The 15,080-nt window shown below is 38.7% G+C and overlaps 1 protein-coding gene across 1 annotated transcript in view; it reads right to left on the bottom strand.

The window, feature by feature from the left end:
- Armc4 (armadillo repeat containing 4) overlaps positions 1-15,080 on the bottom strand; it is a 159,810-nt gene that overhangs the window by 78,790 nt on the left and 65,940 nt on the right. The window lies entirely within an intron of this gene.

Below are 15,080 nucleotides of genomic sequence, written 5' to 3'. Positions count from 1 at the left end.
TGTAATCACTTAAACATACTGTAATCAAAATAGCTTCATGACTAGCTGAAAAATGAATTATCATCAGAGTCATCGCTGCACCATCTGTCTTCTGTTTATGTGTCAATCAGCACAGGGAACATAGCCTTGCAAGAAGGGCCACAGAGTGCTGGGGGTGGAGGACAAGGCCAAACAAACCTTAATATCCTTCACAAACACAGCTTTGTTCACGGAGATGCATTAAACTCAAAGCAGATGAGGAAAGATAAGGACCATCTCAATTCCTGTGATATTTAATCTCCAGTTCAATTGAACACATGTAGTACTTAGCACTAAGTAGACTAAATCCTAGCTTTTAAAATGCCATTCAAATCTCCCTTTACAGTTGACATTTTAAGAAATCTACATTTCTTTATTATTTGAGATGTTTTCCAGGGAAAAAAATATTATCTAACAGTTCCAAGTGGCTTATGGGCAGCTTTGTGCAATGGGTGATGCTAACAGCCTATACCAAGATAGAAGCTGGCTTTTTTTTTTTCTTTTTAGAAATGAACTCTTAAGAAATAACTCCTTCTACTGAGATAACTCAACACTAAAGGATACTTGTTGCTTTTCCAGAGGATATAAGTTTAGTTTCTAGCATCTAAACTGGGTAGCTGACAATTGCCTGCCTGTAACTCCAGCTCCAGGAGATGTATTGCTCTTTTCTGGAACATACCCACCCACAAACATATAAGCATACATCTATTTTTTAATTAACTAAAGTTAAAAATAAATAAGGAAGGAAGCAATCCAGGAAGTCATTCTATGCCAACCACTAGCCTCCAAATCCCCACTCGTATAGGCACACTCAGGAACATGTACATACATGTATATACGTATACACATATACATGTCTGTGCAAGCATGTGTGCACACACATGCACACACAAATAAATCAGACATCCTCCTCAGACATTTACAATTAGCTACAAAGACTTGCCTTTCCTTAGAAAAGTGGATTCATTGTCCCCCCTCTTTCACTGAGTAGCCTCAGACACTCCTCAGCTGCTTAGTTATAACAAATAAGGATTGTAATACATTACTGGTGTCTTCAAAGTCTCAGTAGAACAGGAGCAATAGCATGGTGTGAGGAAAATACCAAAACCACGTGCACACATGGGAACTGAGTTGAGAGAAGCAAACCCCACAGGTTAGCCCCATCCCTCACCTCCTCCATCCTTGGCTGACCATCACTGACTCCATGCCTCAGTCCCTTTGTCTGTCACCTGCTCCTTGTCTTCACTCTCTGACCTCAGTTCTGTGGCAGAATACACATGCCTTGACTTGCTATGTTCACCCTCTCTCCACTCCCATTCCTCCAATACATCCCTTGGAAGGCATGCTCAGAGCTTCTGCACAAGCTCCCTGTGAACAACGACCCAGCCATGTGTGTTCTGTCCCTCATACCGTTCCATCAAGCCGATTGAGCAATTCAGAATCAAAGGATCCTTTTGGGACTAAGCCATCACCAATGGCATGCTGTTTGCCTGGGTAATAGTAAAGCCCTTATTCTGTAATTTTTCAGTAATTTTTTTCAAGAAACTGATTATTCCTTCCAATTCTCTTATCCAAACAATTGCTCATAAAAGTCCATGACTGTTTACTAAACACTAAGGGCTAGGCATTCAAAAATAATAAATACATTCAACACTCATTACCAGGGATGGCTGAGCTGATGAGAATAGGCTTCTTCTTCCAAGCTTCTGGCCCAAGCATTTTTACTAATTGATTTGATAAAACCTGCTCTATGTATGTTTTAAAATGATAGCTACTGAATAAACATTGCACAGCACTAAAACTCATGCTTAAACTAAGTACATCAGACAAGTATTTGAAAGGCACACTACAGCTTTCTGGTGCTTACATCCTCTGGGTACTGCTTCAGCACTCTTCTTAGGTGCATTAGGTGACATCATCACCACCAATCCAAAGCATATAAATGTGGCATAAATAGACATCAAAGAACAATCTGTGTATAGCATAAGAGCTGTAGCCCGATGGTAGGTTGGAGTTGAGTATTGAGTCACCCTGATAATACCAGTAGATGGAGGCTGAGGTGGGAGTTACTCAAGACCTGTATAGTAGTAGTCATAGTCGTAGTAGTAGTAGTCGGCTCTAGACAGCTCAGAAATTGTCAGTGTTCTCTGGTATCCAAACCTCAGAGTATAAAAATGAAAGGATAGTCATAATTTTTAAAGACTTTTGTTTCATTTTTAATTATAGGAGATAGGTTCACATGAATGTAAGTGTCCCTGGAAACCAGAGGCACAGAGCCACTCAGAGATGGAATTACAGATGGTTGAGCCAATGTGAGTGCTGGGAATTGATTTTAGGTCCTCTCCAAGAGAAGCATGTCCTCTTAACTGCTGAGCATTGGAGAATGCTCCGGCCCCTGTAATCTTTACTTATAGAGCACAGAATTCATCAACACAAATCTTCAAATAAGGACTGCTTGCATGCTAATTGTCCTTCGGGGAAGTACAGTCTGTCGAAGGACTAGGAGCCATTGCTGTAGCAAGTGTGTATACACGCACCAAGTGCACAGAGCCGATGCTGCAGTGGACCACAGGACAGCTGTTCTCCACTGGCAGTGCTAATGGGATCTGATGCTCAGGGACTGTATGAAAATCACCTGAAAAACCTCAGACTTGGGAGACTGAAGCAGAAGGATCTGGAGTTCCCGGCCAGCTTGGACTATACAAGACACTCTGTCATAACACAAATATATGGAAGTAAAACAAGGCTGGGTGGTGATGGCACACACTTTTAATCTCAGTATGATAGGTGGATCTGAGTTCAAGGCCAGCCTGGTCTACAGGACAATCAGAGCTATTAAGAGAAACCATATCCTGGAAAACAAAACCAAAAAAATACAAACAAAACATAAAATGAAATGAAATGAAAAGTGAAATGAAATGAAATAGAAGGAAAGAAAGAATAAGATAAACAAACAAACAAAAACCCTTTAGGGGTGTAATCCTTTCCTGGAGTCTCAACACATTGCTTTGCCTGTGTGTTTTGCTCTATGCTTTCTCCTGCTCAATAACTAGACAACCTCCCTGACAGTGGCACTGCACAAGGCTTGCCATGCACATGACTACCACCCGAGGATACTGCTTAAACAGATGTGAAATAAGACAGTCTTTGCTTGTTTCTTTTTTCAGTAAACTAGAAAAGTCTCTCCCAAAACAAGTACATTCCTTTGTAAACCTCACACTTGCAAAGCACATGCCTCCCTTCTAACTCTAACCAGAATACTTTTTGTTTGTTTGTTTGTTTTTGGTTTTTTCGAGACAGGATTTTTCTGTGTAGCCCTGGCTGTCCTGGAACTCACTCTGTAGACCAGGCTGGCCTCGAACTCAGAAATCCGCCTGCCTCTGCCTCCCAAGTGCTGTGATTAAAGGCATGCACCACCACCGCCTGGCCCAGTAGTACTTTTTAATTTGAAACTGTCTCTAGATAGAGCACATATTTACAAAGAATCTCTTTACAAGTGTATGGCTTCTTGTGGTTCAATGGTGGTCTGACAAGTAATATTAATGTAAACACCTAATCATTTTTCATGCGTTTACACCCTTTCTGTAGCTATTAAATTTGACTGTGAACTTGGTTTGAGTTGGTTTCCAGCAGCAGTAACTCTCCTCATCCTTATACCTTTTACCTTCATCTCTGACATCAGACAAAGCTGACTTGTGCATTTTCAGAATCTTCTGCTTTGCGATGAAAATCAAACTGTTGCAGAATAATAGCTATAGGGAGATGGCTAGGCATTCAATTTCCAGCTTTTAGGAAAAATTAATAGTAATACTGGGTTTGTTGGCACACACCTTTAGCTCCAGTACTGGGAGAGCAAGAGGATTGGATATTCAAGGTCATCTTCAGATACATAGTACATGAGGCCAGCCTGAAGTACACGAGACCCTGTCTCCACACGCCCTTCACAAAAAAAAAAAAAAAAAACCACAGACAAACAAAACATGCAAATTTGAAAAAGATGCAGCAGTTTCTGTTTCCTGGTCTCCTGTGTTGTATTAACATTACCAGGACTAAAAAATGTCTAGCTGGCTTCCTTGACCACCAAGGCCACAGATATAAACAATTTGTTTTGTATCATGGGCATGAGTAAGACTAATGGTTCTTTCTGGGAAAAAAAAAAGACAATGTATTTTGAAACAATAATTTTGCATGTTTTATAATAATGTCACAGTAAGAGACGCTTCATCATCCAGCTTCCAAAGCTAAGCTTATCATTTTGTTACATTGGTGACCTTTGGAGCTCTCCACAGTGAACATGTGAGTCTTTCTTTTCACTGGAAAGGTCACCCTTGACAGGTGCTCTCCAATTTGCCCCATCTGTATTTTGTAGCACCGGCATTTTGTAATTCTCATCTAACAGAGTTATTTGATTGGCAATTGTAAAATAGAGACCTTTCCCGGTTTCTCTGTCTTTCCAGCTTGAGCAGCTGACATTCTGGAGCATTTCCCCTCATGGACCACAGCTTGCCTAAGTTCCCCCAATGCAAGCAAGAGCTCCATCCTTCTAATTTAGTACTCTTGTGGTAGAGCTGCAGCTGAGAGCTCCATCCTTCTGTTTTAGCTCTACGTTCCTCAATGCAGGCTGAGTGCTCCATCCCTCTGTTCTATGAGTGCTCCATCCCTCTGTTCTATGAGTGCTCCATCCCTCTGTTCTATGAGTTCTCCATCCTTCTATTTTAGAGCACTTGTGGTAGAGTTGCAGCTGACTTACTGTCCTCCTTCCTAAGTCTTCTTCACTACTTATATTTCACGTTCTTGGGTCTATCACTTATTTACATTGTGACCTTGAGCTTTAGCATACCTTCAGAATAGCCTTTCATGCATCCAAATAATAATATTTTGCTTTTTATATATCATATTCTACCCATAATCTTAATGACTTGAATTTTTTTTAAGCAGCTTTTTCCCCTACAGAAAAAATCATTGACTTTATCCTAAAATTTAATGAATAGATATATAGACAGCTACCACTGTACACAGTATATACATACACATACCTATATCTGGCTTATCTATTGTCTATTCATATCTCTTCTAGGACTGTACGAGGTTTACTTGTACACTAGGACCTCTATAACCCACTGAATAAATATTTTTTGCTTTTAAAGAGCAATTTGTATAATTTAACTCTCTGTCTTCCCCCAATGTATATAAAGAATAAATAGAAATTCTAGGTTAATAAAACACTAATTATTAGAAATAAAGAATTCATGTGATGGACTTACAGCATACTGGTCATGGCAAAGGAACTTGCAGATCATTATAGGCATCCCCATGGAAAAAAAAAGAAAAGTAATGACCAAAAAATGAGAGAGAAGCAGGAGCCAAGTGCCTGTGGAATGTTATTAAATAAAATATATATGTATAATTGGAGTAGCAGGGAGGGAAGAAAATGGATATTTGTGAAGGTAATCAGTGAGATTATTCTAAAATTGATGGAGAACATCAATTCCCAGGTCCAAGCATCTCAGTAAACCCCAAACAAGATGAACAATAATTGTCTAATAACCATACCTATGCATACATAATCAAATTGCTGAAATTAAAATACAAAGAGGTCTTGAAATTAACAAACTAAATGGGACATGCCTGAGTCAATCCTGACTGAACTAGCAGACAGCTAGAAGTCGGGCTGACTGCTGAGCAGCATGAATCCCCAGAACTCTGAAGATGAGGAAGGTTAAATATAAATGCTCTGGCAGACTGGTACTCAGTGCAAGCCTGCTTCCTGGTTCATAGACTTTGTACTCTTCCATTGCATAAGAGGAAGAGAGCTTCATGGGGCCCCTTAAAGAGGCCTTGGTTACATTCATGAAAACCTCAAACTTACGATATCATCACTTCCCAAGGTCCACTATCAAATGCTCTCACACTGTGGATTAGATGTCAACATCTGAATTTTGGAGGGACACAAACATTAAGTCTGAGGACATTATAGATAAAGAACCATGATGCATGTGAGATCTGATCTCTCAACAGGACAAGGGCAAGAAGACATCAGGATGACATTTATAAAGTATGGGAGGAAATTATCAACTTCTATATAACCACAGCCCAGCACGAGGTTAGAACCAAGAGTGATGCTGTGGGGATTTCTTGAGTATAGGAGAAAATAATCATGAAGTCTCAGATTTTAAACAGTGAGATTAAATGAAGCTTTGGAAATAAAGCCAAGAGAGGAAGACATTACTGAGCGCCAACTGAGATGCCTGAACATGGTGAAGGGAGTACAGGCATGGTGGAACAGCCTGCCGTGAGACATCAGAGGCTGAGCAGGATGAGGGAGACAGAAACAGTATGAAGTATCCGAGGCTGGACAGGAGACTAGAAAGAGCATCTAGTATCTGGACAATCCATCATGGTAGTCATGATTTGAATGTGAAATGTCTCCCAAAGGCACGGTCCCATGAATGGTAAGAGTTGGGGATTTGGGAAAGTGACAAGTTCCTAAGGTCTCTGACCAAACTGATGGATTAGTCATGTGATAGCATTATTGGGAGGTAATGGGGTCTATTTGGAGACATTAGATGACAGGGGCATCTCCTTGAAGGATATGCCTTGTCCACAGGACCTTCTCCTCTCTGGTTTCTTTTCTCTGGCTCTCCTTTAAATTTCCAGGCACTGTGAAAAGAGCAGCTTTGCTCCACTGTGCGTCCTGTGCCATGCTGCTGAATTTCACAATAGCTTAAAATTCAGTGGAGACAGCTTTGGAACCTGGGAGCCAAAGTAAACTTTTCCACTTTTAAATTATTTTTCTCAGGAATTTTGTCACTATAACAAAAACCTGAATAGCTTAAGGGTGAGTCAGCGCCCAGAGCAGCTGCAAAGACAGGGGCTGTGGAAGACGGAAGATCTGGAGGTGCAGGGAGAACTAGCAGAGGAAGACGAAGGAGGGCTTGTACTGGCCAAGGAGAAAAGCTGCAAACAGAGAAAATATGATACATAAAACTATAACTGTGATTTTAAAAAGGTACAGACCCTTTCTCAGGAGTGCATAAAATAAAATTTTAATAATGTAAATACAGAGAATATCAAACAATACATTTATCTGGTCTGACTTAACATTTATTTTTATTGTTTCATTTAGTTGGGATTGAATCAACCCTCTGCCCAGGGCCTTGCTTATGCTCAGTGAGTGACTGTCACTCAGCTGCATCCTCAACCCTGATCAACTCTTAAACGATAGCACAAGTGCATATTTACAAAAAGTGACCATCTCCCTAAGCAATAAAGCCAAAACTGAAAGAAAAAACCCTGAAATCACAGAACATGGATTCCCTATACCCTTACTGCTTTAAAGAGGAATTGGTAACAGATAGCATTTGGAAAATACTGAAGTTTTAGAAAATAAGCAACAATTAACTTCTATGTGCAAGAAAAATATCAAATGGAAGTATCAGAGAGCTCAAAGAGAAAATGTGCAGCCCTGTGCTTCTGACAGCACTGTGTACAGTAGTTAAATGGGAAAGCAGTGGAAGCCTCTGTCGGCTGCTGAATACTGTTCAGCCACAGAAAGAATGGAAGCTCCAACAACATAGATGCAAATGTGGGGAATTATATTAAGGGAAATAAGACAGATGAAACAAGGTATTACTTGGTCTCACCTATATTGAAAAACATCTGAGAATAGTCTCTTCATACAAGTAGAGAAGAGAATGATGATAAATGGGGGTTAGGGGAGGGGGATACAGAGAAGCCAGATGATGGATATCAAAATACAGTTAGGCCAGAAGAATGAGTTCTAATCTTTAGTGAGGTCTGTATCATTTATAATAATTCATTGTGTTTTACAAAAAAGAGAGTTCCTTTGTGTTCAAATCTTCTAACACTAAGAACTGATGCATATTCAAGAGATAGAAATAATTGCCAGGACTGCAGACTGAGAGGTGGCTCAGTGATTGAGAGCACTTGTTGGTCTTGCAGAGGACCTGGCTTGAGTTCCTAGTACCCACATGGCAGCTCACAAACATCGGAAACTCCAGGTTGAAGGAATCTAAAACTTCCATCTGAAATCCACAGGCACTAGGCACCCATGTGGTACATAGGCATACATCCAGGCAACATACTCATATACAAAAAATAATCTCAAAAAAATGTTAAATAATTGTCCTGACTTCATCACTATACATTGTTGAGTCATCAATAATATATCCCAGAAACATTTACAATTATTATATATCCATATACTTTCTTGAGCCTTAAGGTAAATATTTTGAATTAGATGAAAATTAAAATGACTACTGAGTACTCAGCCCTAAACAGAAGATCTATATCAGTCAGAAACACACATGTTCACACACATACATGAGACTCATGGAACATCACAGAAGAATGGATGGAAACAATTTAAGTGCAAAAAGTATCATGAAATTCTGTTATCCAGATACGATATAGCAGTTGCAGTCACGGACACAAGCAGCTACAGAGACCTGTCTAAGATTTAGACTTCCAGGTTCCCATCATGAATAGAGGAAGTACCCATGAGCCGACATCTGTCCTGGGGTGTTATTACTGACTTTAATTGAATAAAGAAGGACTATCATTTTGTATAAAAGTGTAGCAACTAGAGTCCAATTGGACTTACATGGAAAGAATAAAAGATACCAGAGGATAATGTGAGGAAATGCCTTCATAATATGTTGTATATGTATATGAAATTGTTAAAAACCAAAGAAAAAAGTTAAGTGTATCATGAGCCTTCCAAATAGGAGAGAGGAGCAATTAATGCTAATAAATGAAACAAATAAAATGAATGTATTTCTTGATAAACAGAAGTTTAAGCTTTCAACTACGGAGAAAAGACTTTAAAATAATTACTAATCACAATAACATAAACATACATAGAAAAGTATTAAGCTGGACATTTTCGACATTAATGGCTATAAAATATTGCTATGATCAATTACACATCCAGATTAAAGGAAAGACTATACAGCATCTGTCCCAGTGCCATCTCAGTGAAACAGTGGAACTGCCTTCACTTTTAACCTCTCTGGTCTGGGCAGCAGGCATCACAACGAGAGGCACGCGCTGTGCTGCAGCTGTGTTGCTAAGGCTTCCCCCTGCAGAAGTTAACCTGTAGTCTTACCAAGCACAAGCAAAAGTAGTGAATGCTGAGGCTGGGAAGCCAAATGCTGCTGGGCAAATGAGGTACCTGAATATTGTCTATTGCAGACTCAGACATGGATTCTCTGAAGGAGCAGAAGCCGCAGGGGAGGCTGCTGTGGTATCCAGTTCATCTTGAGAGTTTCAACTATCAGTCATTGTGTGTTCTGGTTTCAAACTTAAGATTTTTACATTTCCACAAATTAATCGTGGTTCACACCAATAGTTATTAAAACTATGCAACTTTATAAAAATTTAGATAAAACGATGCAAAATTTTAGCTAGAAATACAAACCATAGCCCAAAGCATCTCAAAGAGTTGGAAGATTCATACTACTTATTACAAAGCGATAGTGATCAAAACAGTGTGGCACTGGCACACACACAAAAAAAAGGAAAAATAAGCCAGTGGGGGGAAAGGAGACATAGTTTCTTTACTTGTTTAAGCATCAGCCTGAATAATGCTTAAAACCTGACAGAAATATGAGAAAATATAATCATGAGCCAATGTACCTAAGTTACACAAACATAAAATACCAGCAAACTGAATAAAGGAAAATTGGGGCACAACTGCATGGGGTCTTTCCATCTAACCAGCTACATCACTGCAAAGGCAAGGAGTCAACTTCAACAAATGATACTGGGACAGCTGGATGTTGTATGAAAAGTTAACATTGACCTTTTCGATTTCAAATAAAAAATTAGCTCATTTTCAAGTTATCAAGTCCACTAGCCATAAAATTAAAAACTGATAAATTCAACTGTATCAAATTAAAAATTTCTATTTAAAAAGCAGTGTGGGTGCTCAATGGCATATTTTTACAGTAATGTATTTGGATCCTGGATATATAAAGAACTTGTTCAAAAGCATTTACATATGGGTAACAAGAAAGTTACCAGATATCATTATTGAAAGATAAAAATGAACTCTACACATATCATACCATTTCATCCAGTTAGACTAATTTAAAATAAAATTGACAATACTAACTTCTTGACACACTGCAGGGACTGTCTAATTCTACAAACACTTTCTAACAAATAAATATCTGTTCCACAACAGAACACCACACCAGGAATGTGCCAGAAATCAAACAGGGCTTGTTAGGTCCAGCATAAAAACCGATTTTAAAAGATCAGCGGTAAGCTTTTGGGGGTGAAGAACATGTTCTGTATCTACTGTTGTCTGGGGGCTGGGTGAACGTGTACAGCTGTTAAAATTCATCAATCTGAATAATTAAGCATAAAACAACCCAACACTTCGGAACAATAACAACAACAAAACCATCACGAACTATAAGCTTTCTCTCACACAACCTTGGATTAGAAACACAGTCTGTCTGTAGAGCTACTTTCTTAAATATGGCAAGCCACAAATAACCAAAAGGGCAAGAAAGGAGAAAACCAGAGATGTGGGTCTGGCTTGTCCCTAAGCTGCGAAAGTGTGAGTGAAGGGTAAGGACGATGTCCTAAACCTTCTCTTCCCTTTCCAGTGATTTACTAACATGTTGACTTGTGTGCTTCACCTTCCTTCGAATACGTTCTGCTTCATATGTTAAGACTGCATTGCTTTGTTTCACTTTGTAAACATCTTCTTTAATGAAGAAGAGTGAGCCATCAATTTACACAATTACCAACCCCCACACACATCACCTCTGATTATGTTTAATGTAGAGAAATCACACCTACTCAGGCCTCAAGTTGAAAATGCCTAGCACTTGTTTGAAAAGAAAATTGGAGAAGCTGAAGAGATGGCTCTGCCATTAAAAGAGTGCTGGCTGCTCTTCCAAAGGACCTGAATACAGCTCCCAGCACCCACATCTGGTGGCTTACAACTACCTGTGACTCACTCTCTTCAGGGGAAACTGAAGGCATCTTCTGACCTCTGAAAACACATGTATACACACACACACACACACACACACACACACACACACACACATTAAAATTTTTTAAATATTTTTAAAGAAAACAAAGTTTGGACTGGAGAGATTACTCAGTGATTAAGAGCATTAGCTGTTCTCCCAGAGTACCTGGGTTCAATTCCCAGCACCCAGAAGGCAGTTTACAACAGTCTATAGCTCCATTCTATGGAATCTAATTCCTTTTTTATTCTCTCTAGGCACCAGGCTCACAAGTGGTGCACAGACATGCATGCATACATACATACATACATACATACATACATACATATAAAATAGAATACAACAAAAAATGGTAGAGTCAGTGAATTACTTAATGAGTTATATTTCTGTATTCAACTTTAATCTACATGCTTCTAAAAGCATGCGAATAAAAATGATGAAATTGCAAAAGAAAGAAAAATTATTACAAACAAGCCATATACTGTATGTTTAGTATAAACCCTAAAAGTTCATAGACCCTGGATTTACAGCAACAAGGATACCTGAGAAGCCACAGAAGTATTAAATCTCTTCTGAATACATATGAGCATAGTTGGACGAATTTTTTCTTTAAAAAGAACAAATAAACTCAATGCAAACATCTTTTAAAGCCATATAAATTGCAGCATAATTATATTTGAACCACATAACATAGGAAATTTAGAGTTCTCCTTCGCATCATGGCTTTAATTCTATCCTTGTGTGTGCTCCATAAAGAAGCTTTCACTATTTGATCACATGACACCAGGCCCTGTGACAGCTCAACAAACATTCATTTCACTGTATATTGGAGTAATATGGGGTAAATTGTGGGAAATGTGTTTTCCAGTTAAGTAAATATTGGACAAAATTTCTTAGACTTCTGAGTCTGACAGACTTCACCCTGGTATCTTCTAAAGAACATGACATTTAACTCCTTTACAGTGCATGCTCAGACTCAAGAGATGACCTTTAAATGGTGAGGTTATTTTGATACAACAGGAAATTCTAGACATAAGGTTTTCAGCACACTGCAGCTCATGCATGCCAAGCTTTTTGTATAAAACGTTAGGGACTGAAAATTGTGACGATGTGTGAGTTCATAATCTCCTTTTTTTTGCCTCTAGCAAGTTGTGTATTTGAAAGTTGGTTCTATATTACAAGGGAAAAGCAGAAACTTCATTCTGCCTTTTCTACATGAGCTGTATTTCAGGCCAACCAACATTCACACTACAGCTGTCAGATCCAACACTCACTGTAAATGTATGAAGCTCACAAAACAGTATGCATAAATATACTGTATGCAAAAGCTATTATCTATTTACTAAAAGAACTTCTAGGCCCCAAACAAAGGGACAAAATAATTTACAAAGAAAAAATTAGATGAGGATTGACTAATTTTTTGAAAAAGATATCAGGATGGTTATGGTCCGCATGCCTCACTGGACCAGAGCCATTACAAGGTCCCCTTCAATTACTGGAGGTCAGGCCTCTATCCCTGCCTTTGAAAGATTAAAATCTCCACAGCCTTTCTATACTTAGAGAAGGGAGGAGATGTCAGGGGCAGCCCTACTTATACACTGAAGGCCTAAAATCAGCCATAGGCTTAAAATCAGCAATAGGCCTGTCATACATGTATACTAACACCAAGTCTTGGGTCTCTGTGGGGAAACATTGAAACAGATGGTAAGCTATTGTAAACAGGCAGCTTTTGTAGAAATTTACCTTGTAAATAGGTAGCCTTGGCAGACAATACCAACTTAGATAAGGACAAGTAAATCATAGGCAGAGTCATAGCCACCTGTTCCCTCAACCTTCACCCAGCTGATACCCTGTTCTGAAAGATATCTGTATTCTTCCTGAACACTCACGCTCCGGTGTCATCCCCTTCCCCACGTCCTGCCTTTTTGTGTTTATAACCCCTGTGTGAATAAGTAAAAATTATGATTTGAAAAAATAAATAAATAAATTTTAAAAAAATAAAAAAATTGTATTTAATCATAAATAACAGAAACACCTGCTTGTTTGTTTGTTTGTTTGTTTTTGAGAACTTTATACATGAATATTATATCTACTTCACTCCTTCTGCTTCCTTCCTCCAAACTGCTCCCAGGTCTCTCTCAAATTCATAATCTCTGTTTAATTATTACTACTTATTATGTACACATGGATATACAACTTAATGAATCCCTTTAACATTGTTCACGTGTACATGAGTCCGAGGCTGACCAAGTAGGATTAGGTCTCCCATGTGGGAGCTCCTCCCTACTCATCCCTGGAGGATTCTCCCCCTCCCAGCAGCCGTTGACCTCCTGTAACCTTTCTTTTAGGGGTAGAACTGAGTCCATGGTGCCATGTTGCCTGGTGTCATTATGTTAGTCTTGTTCAGGCAACCATACTGCTGAGATTTCATGGGGTCACTTTTCATGCCATGCCTAGGGGACACTCTCCAGCAACAGGTGTCATGGGCCTCTATAGTCAGGTAACAGGGACAGTATTATTAAGTTCAGTGCAAGAGAGTGGGAGCCTAAGACATTTTAGCTACTCAGGCTACCATTCAAGCATGCGCATAAAGCCAGTTCTAACTAGTAAGAACTTCTGTACCCTCAGTTTCCAGGAACCATTTTCGATGATTCTACTATAAGACAAGCTCTAAATTATTAAAATATGACCAGAAGTTCAGTAAAAACCCAGCGGTCAGTATGTGTTTTATAAATTACATATTCATATAGTAGTATGCACACAGGTAGGTAACCATTGATCTAAAATTGGAGAAAAGGCAGGGCACAGGAGGAATAAAGTCTGAAGAGTAACATTAAGTATCCTGTGACTAAATCATGGAAGAAGGAAAGAAAAGCAAACCTAGTGATTATTATATAGATGAGACTGTGAATAAAAAGATACCAGTAGGGGCAGGAATGATGGCTCAGCTGCTGAAGTGTTTACAGCACAAGCATGAGGACCTGAATTTAGATCCACCTGGGTTATGTAAAAGGCAGACATGTTGGTGCAGATCTGTAATCCTATACTTCAGGAGTGAAGACAGATTGATTCCATGGGCTTCTTAGCCAGGCAGTTTAGCAAAACCAGTGAGTTCAAAGTCCAGTAAGAGACTTTGTCTCAGAAAAATAAATTGACATTGAGCAAAGATGACAATTAAAACAGAATAACAGCATCTTAAAATTTTATAGGTATAATAAGAACCACTAGAACAAAATATAAATCATCCTAAATAACAACAGAAGAGTAAATACTGTAAACCTGGTAAAGAAACAAAGCAAATTCTACAGAATACAACTATTTAAAAGTCTGACATTTATTGAGCCCAAACGTTTTAGTCATACTGACAAACATTTGTGAATGGCTTAATTCACTTACTGAACTAAATGTTTGTTTAATTCAGCTCATCAAACAAGACCCATATACATACTGTATACAAAAGACCAATAAGATGTATTAAGAAAAAGGCTCACCTAAGATGTAACAGGTAGACATTTAGGAAAACAGTGGGCATACCTTGCTACCATGCAAAGTAGAAAACAACGCTAGATGTTTTAAATAAGAATCAAGAATAGTAACTTGAATACTAAAAGCCACAACCTATAATGATTAGAACTTATCCATCAAATAATATAGCTACTGCCTTAAGAAGCCAAAACAAAAAATTACATAAGAAGATATAGAGGCCCACATAGCCAACAGAGCTGGTTAAACCATTTTCAGTTTCAGTTTTAGAGATTAAATGCACAAAAAATAAATGAGCAAGAGGACCTAAGTCACAATAGCTTTGAAGAAAAGACCTAAAAACTCTATATACTATATTGACAGTTACATCTCTATACCAATGCCAGAGTCACAAATGTTTATCTTTCATTAGGTCATAAAGAAACCATCAAAGGCTGGAGAGATGGCTCAGTTGGTGAGGTAGTTTGAATGAGAGTGGTCCCGGTAAGCCCATGTGTGAATATTTGATCCCCAACTTGTGGAATTGTTTGGGAAGGACTAGGATGTGTGGCCTTGTTTGAGGAGGTGTGT

The sequence above is a fragment of the Grammomys surdaster genome, unplaced genomic scaffold (assembly GCF_004785775.1).
Source record: "Grammomys surdaster isolate TR1022 unplaced genomic scaffold, NIH_TR_1.0 140, whole genome shotgun sequence".
Taxonomy (NCBI): Eukaryota; Metazoa; Chordata; class Mammalia; order Rodentia; family Muridae; genus Grammomys; species Grammomys surdaster.
The sequence above is the reverse complement of the archived record's forward strand: the minus strand, read 5'-3'. Positions and strand labels throughout refer to the sequence as shown.